Source organism: Symphalangus syndactylus, chromosome 20, assembly GCF_028878055.3.
Source record: "Symphalangus syndactylus isolate Jambi chromosome 20, NHGRI_mSymSyn1-v2.1_pri, whole genome shotgun sequence".
NCBI lineage: Eukaryota > Metazoa > Chordata > Mammalia > Primates > Hylobatidae > Symphalangus > Symphalangus syndactylus.
This window is the reverse complement of record NC_072442.2, coordinates 53,303,532-53,310,383: the sequence shown is the minus strand read 5'-3', so window position 1 is coordinate 53,310,383 and position 6,852 is coordinate 53,303,532.

Genomic DNA, 6,852 nt, shown 5'->3' with positions numbered 1-6,852 from the left:
TCAGGATGGTGGTTGTGGGTGCCTCTTCCTGAGAGGCCCAGTAACTGGTCTAGCTTCAAAGATTGTCCTGCCAGCCCCCCTAGTCTGGAATCTGCAAAGATCCAGTTTGGGGCCACTCAAAGACAACTCAGAAGGGCAGGTGGCCATGTCCTTGAGGATGTGAATCCCATGCTGGACCTGTAAATTAATTATATCAAGACCTTAATATGTATAGTATCCTGGAAAGCCGAAAGTTCCATGAGGTACACGTTCCAGGATGAGAGAAGAGGCCTCTAGGTCTGACTGATCTTTGGTGATCATGGCTGCTTTTCTTTTTTTTCTTTTTTTTTTTTTTTCTTGAGATGGAGTCTTGCTCTGTCGCCCAGGCTGGAGTGCAGTGGCACGATCTCGGCTCACTGCAAGCTCCGCCTCCGGGTTCATGCCATTCTCCTGCCTCAGCCTCCCGAGTGGCTCGGGACTATAGAATTCCTCTTTCTCCGAGGCACATCATAAAAACTAGAAACCTGGGTGGGACGAGGTGGCTCACGCCTATAATCCCAGCACTTTGGGAGGCCAAGATAGGCGGATCACCTGAGGTCAGGAGTTTGAGACCAGCCTGACCAATATGGTGAAACCCTGTCACTACACTAAAAATACAAAAATTAGCCAGGCGTGGTGGCACATGCCTATAATCCCAGCTACTCGGGAGGCTGAGGCAGGAGAATGGCTTGAACCGGGAGGCGGAGGTTGCAGTGAGCCAAGATTGCGCCACTGCACTCTAGCCTGAGCGACAGAGTGAGACTCTATCTCAAAAAACAAAAACAAAAGACCCAAAAATGTAGAACCCCTCTCCCCCAAAGCAAGCCATAAAATCTAGAAATATCACTTACTCTAGCCTTTGCCCACCTTTCTATGGAGGAGCTGGCCATTAAGAAATTCTCTGACCTCCCTCATCTGATAGTAAGTCATAAGGCCCTCTTTCCAGAAAGGTCCTACCCTATATCTGAGAGGAAGAAATGCTACACAGAAAGGCCAAGAAGAATTGGCACAGACAGGCCTTGCTAGGTTTCCCCCTCAGTCTGTTTCCATTAGATCGTACCCCCTTGACTAATCACATCTCTACGCAGCCTCCCATTCTTCCTTGAATCTAAGCAGAAAAATGGACAGTTTTCCCTGGGTATTTGGGTCTTCGTTGCTGAAGTTCCCTGTGTCATGTAAAACTTTGATTAAATATCATGGTAAAAACTCTCAATAAACTAGGTATAGATGGGACATATCTCAAAATAATAAGAGCTGTTTATGACAAACCCACAGCCAACATCATACTGAATGGGCAAAAACTGGAAGCATTCCCTTTGAAAACTGGCACAAGACAGGGATGCCCTCTCTCACCACTCCTATTCCACATAGTGCTGGAAGTTCTGGCCAGGGCAATCAGGCAAGAGAAATAAATAAAGGGTATTCAATTAGGAAAGGAGGAAGTCAAATTGTCCCTGTTTGCAGATGACATGATTGTATATTTAGAAAACTCCATCGTCTCAGCCCAAAATCTCCTTAAGCTGATAAGCAACTTCAGCAAAGTCTCAGGATACAAAAATCAATGTGCAAAAATCACAAGCATTCTTATACACCAATAACAGACAAACAGAGAGCCAAATCATGAGTGAACTCCCATTCACAATTGCTTCAAAGAGGGTAAAATACCTAGGAATCCAACTTACAAGGGATGTGAAGGACCTCTTCAAGAAGAACTATAAACCACTGCTCAACGAAAAAGAAGAGGACGCAAACAAATGGAAGAACATTACATGCTCATGGGTAGGAAGAATCAACATTGTGAAAATGGCCATACTGTCCAAAGTAATTTATAGATTCAATGCCATCCCCATCAAGCTACCAATGACTTTCTTCATGGAATTGGACAAAACTACTTTAAAATTCACATGGAACCAAAAAAGAGCCTGCATTGCCAAGACAATCCTAAGCCAAAAGAACAAAGCTGGAGGCATCACGCTACCTGCCTTCAAACTATATTACAAGGCTACAGTAACCAAAACAGCATGGTACTGGTACCAAAACAGAGATTTAGTTCAATGGAACAGAACAGAGCCCTCGGAAGTAATACTATCTGATCTTTGACAAACCTGACAAAAACAAGAAATGGGGAAAGGATTCCCTATTTAATAAATGGTACTGGGAAAACTGGCTAGCCAAATTTAGAAAGCTGAAACTGGATCCCTTCCTTACACCTTATACAAAAATTAATTCAAGATGGGTTAGAGACTTAAATGTCAGACCTAAAACCATAAAAGCCCTAGAAGAAAACCTAGGCAATACCATTAAGGCCATAGGCACGGGCAAGGATTTCATGACTAAAACACCAAAAGCAATGGCAACAAAAGCCAAAATTGACAAATGGGATCTAATTAAACTAAAGAGCTTCTGCACAGCAAAAGAAACTACCATCAGAGTGAACAGGCAACCTACAGAATGGGAGAAAATTTTTACAATCTACCCATCTGACAAAGGACTAATATCCAGAATCTACAAAGAACTTAAACAAATTTACAAGAAAAAAAATGAAACAACCCCATCAAAAAGTGGGCAAAGGATATGAACAGACATTTCTCAAAAGAAGACATTTATGCAGCCAACAGACACATGAAAAAATGCTCATCATCACTGGCCATCAGAGAAATGCAAATCAAAACCACAATGAGATACCATCTCACACCAGTTAGAATGGCGATTATTAAAAAGTCAGGAAACAACAGGTGCTGGCGAGGATGTGGAGAAATAGGAACACTTTTACACTGTTGGTGGGACTGTAAACTAGTTCAACCATTGTGGAAGACAGTGTGGCGATTCCTCAAGGATCTAGAACTAGAAATACCATTTGACTCAGCCATCCCATTACTGGGCATATACCCAGAGGATTATAAATCATGCTGCTATAAAGACACATGCACACATATGTTTATTGCAGCACTATTCACAATAGCAAAGACTTGGAACCAACCCAAATGTCCATCAACAATAGACTGGATTAAGAAAATGTGGCACATATGCACCATGGAATACTATGCAGCCATAAAAAAGGATGAGTTCATGTCCTTTGTAGGGACATAGATGAAGCTAGAAACCATGATTCTGAGCAAACTATCACAAGGACAGAAAACCAAACACCGCATGTTCTCACTCATAGGTGGGAATTGAACAATGAGAACACCTGGACACAGGGTGGGGAACATGACACACCGGGGCCTGTCGTGGCATGGGGGGAGTGGGGAGGGATAGCATTAGGAGATATACCTAATGTAAATGACGAGTTAATGGATGCAGCACAGCAACATGACACATGTATACATATGTAACAAACCTGCACGTTGTGCACATGTACCCTAGAACTTAAAGTATTAAAAAAAAAAAAAACTTTGATTAAATAAATGTGTAAGGGCTAGGCATGGTGGCTCACACCTTAATCCCAGCACTTTAGGAGGCCGAGACAGGCGGATCACTTGAGGTCGGAGTTTGAGACCAGCCTGGCCAACACGGTGAAACCCCGTCTCTACTAAAAATACAAAAATTAGCTGGGCGTGGTGGTGTGCGCCTGTAATATCAGCTACTCAGGAGGCTGAGACAGGAGAATCGCTTGAACCCACAAGGCAGAGGTTGCAGTGAGCCGAGATTGCACCATTGCACTCCAGCCTGGGGGACAAGAATGAAACTCTGTCTCAAATAAATAAATAAACAAACAAACGTGTTACGCTTTTCTCTTGTTAACCTATCTTTTGTTATAGGAGTGTTGGCAGTGACCTTTATGATGGGTGAGGAAAGGCATCACACTTTCCCACCCCACACAAGTCTACTCAGAATCCTCTACGAGCTCCCCATTCCACTAGGAATAAACACCAACACCCTCACCAGGCTCTGCAGGCCTCCACAGAGGCTGGTCTCCTCTTCTCACCTCTCTCACTGCATTCCTAACTATCCTTGCCTTCACTTGTCCTACTCCCGTCACGCTGGTCTCCTCGTTGTTCCCTGTGTGCAGCAGGCACACTTGGCCTCCGTGCCCTTGCAGTTTCCCTTCCCTCCATTTCAAATGCCCTTCTCTTTCCATGCCTCAGTCTTCTCCTTAGCTCTGAAGTCTGGTATCACCTTCCCAGTAAGGCCTGCCCTGGCCACTCTGTGTGCAATTCTACCTTCTCTGACACATTCCCTATTTCCTTTCTCTGTCTTATTTCTCAATTTAGCACTTATTGCTATCTAATACAGTTTTTTGTTTGTTTGTTTATTTTTTTGAGATGGAGTCTTGCTCTGTCGCCTAGGCTGGAGTTCATTGGCGTGATCTCGGCTTACTACAACCTCCTCCTCCGAGGTTCAAGCGATTCTCCTGCCTCGGCCTCCCAAGTAGGTGGGACAACAGGTGTGTGCTGCCACACCCAGCTAATTTTTGTATTTTTAGTTGAGACAGGGCTTCACCATGGTGGCCAGGCTGGTCTTGAACTCCTGACCTCAGGTGATCCACTGCCTTGACCTCCGAAAGTGCTGAGATTACAAGCATGAGCTACCACGCCTGGCCTTAATATAAATTTTTTATATATTTATATTCTTTTTTTTTTTTTTTTTTTTGAGATGAGGTCTCATTCTGTTGTCCAGGCTGGAGTGCAGTGGCATCATCACAGCTCACTTCAGCCTCAAACTCCAGCTTCAGCCACCAGAGTAGCTGGGACTACAGGGACACAGCACCACTCCAGGCTAATTTTTATATTTTTTGTAGAGATGGGGTTTCACCCTGTTGCCCAGGCTGGTCTCTAACTCCTGGGCTCAAGTGATCTACCCGCCTCAGCCTCCCAAAGGGTATTTGTATTTTTGCGTGTCGGTCTGCTTCCATAGAATGTAAAGTCCGTGAGGGCAAGGACTTTTGTCTGTTCTGTTCACAGCTGGGTCTCCTAGAACAGCGTCTGGCATACATAGGTGCTCAATAATTATTGCACAAATGAATGATGATTTCAAAATGCCCTGCGAGGTGTTAACAGACTAGAGGAAGTCAGTCAGTTAAGGGAGAGCTCAGAGTGGGCTGCAGATATCCGGAAATGGGTGGAATTTCCTTCAGTCTTTAGAGAATGGGGAGTCCTTGGAAAGGTAAGAAGAAAGGGAGACTCATTTGCACGGTGATTAAGGGTGTGGGCTTTTGGACTTGCTGGCTCACACTTGTAATCCCAGCACTTTGGGAGGCTGAGGCGGGCAGATCACCTGAGGTCAGGAGTTTGAGACCAGCCTGACCAACATGGAGAAACCCTGTCTCTACTAAAAATACAAAATTAGCTGGGCATGGTGGCACATGCCTGGAATCCCAGCTACTTGCTTGAACCCGGGAGGTGGAGATTGCGGCGGGCCGAGATCGCACCATTGCACTCCAGCCTGGGCAACAAGAGCAACACTCCGTCTCAAAAAAAAAGAAAAAAAAAAAAAAGAGTGTGGGCTTTGTAGTCAGCAGCCTGGGTCCAAGTCCCGCCTCAGCTATGCACAAGCCACCTAATTTCTCTGGGCCTCAGTTTCCATATCTATAAAATGGATCTAACCATAGCACCTACCTCATGGGGTGTTTGTTTTCTTAAAGGATCCAGTGAAATACTATATACATAATGTCTAGGCAAGGGCAGAGTACTTAGGAAGACTTTGCTCAAAAAGTTGTAGTTATCACTACATAGAACTTAGGATACTTAAGAGCTAGGACTTCATGTCAAAGGTATCATGGAACCTCTCAAACAGGGAACAGAGAGATGGAGCTAGTTTAGACTTAAGAGGAACAGCCCCTAATGGGTATAACAGTTTCTGTCTCAGAACTATCAGTTTCTGGCCTCAGCCACCTGGGTTGAACCCAGTTCCCATCTCACATTAGTTAAGATGGCTTTGCTTACAAAAAAATAAGGAATCAAAATTAGGCACAAACGTGGCATGAGGCCTCTTCTGGGGACCAAGTAGCTGCCTGTCGCTGATGCAATCAGAGTAAAGAGAAATGATTCATTTCAATCCTGCCACCAACCTCAGGATTTTGGCCAAGTGCAGGTTTGGGGTTGGTTGGTGGATTATTTTTTCCCTTCCTGATTTGAATGACTGACTTTGTGTTTCAAAAAGGCACTTTCTTTATGCAGAGAAACTGTGGTGAGGTTTTGCTGAGCTCAGTCTGGGATGGACTATCTTTGCTTATGTCTGGGGAGAGAATGAAATCTAGTGCCCCTATTTTTTCTTTCCCTTCCATCCAGTAAAGACACAGAGCTGAAAGGTGTCTTTCAGAAGGGCTGGAGACAAGGGAGCTGGCTCCCAGGTTAAAGGACAGTGTACAGGAGACTGCCAGAGAAGTGGCTTCCTGTTTGTTAGCATGGGTTTGTGGTGAGGAGGTCTGTGAAGCCTTCCCCCAGAGTACCCGGGACTAAACAGAACAAATACAACCTCTATTTGTTCATCTCTACCCTGGCTTTAGATGGTGCTTTATGGCCAGGGTTATGGGGATCAGCTGAAATCCAGGCTGATGTTTATTCCTGGGATTGCAAAGACGGACAAATACCTCTCTGTCCTTTCATTTACCAGGCCAGGAGAGCAGGAGACATTTTTGATCAAGCAGGCAGGCAGTGAAGAGTTATTTTTTAGGTGCCCACGGTGTCCCTGTTGCTGAGCCACGTAAGTATAAATAGAAAAAGTACAAGATTCAGCCCTGAAGACACATAAAATCCAGTTAATAGGAGGAGGCTTGGTGGGCAAAACAAACTCAAGAGAAACTGTTAACAAACAGTGATGTGAGTTAGTAAGAATTAAACGAGGTAAGCAAGGAGAAAGATGAGCAGGAGATAGTGGGGGGTGGTGCAGCTC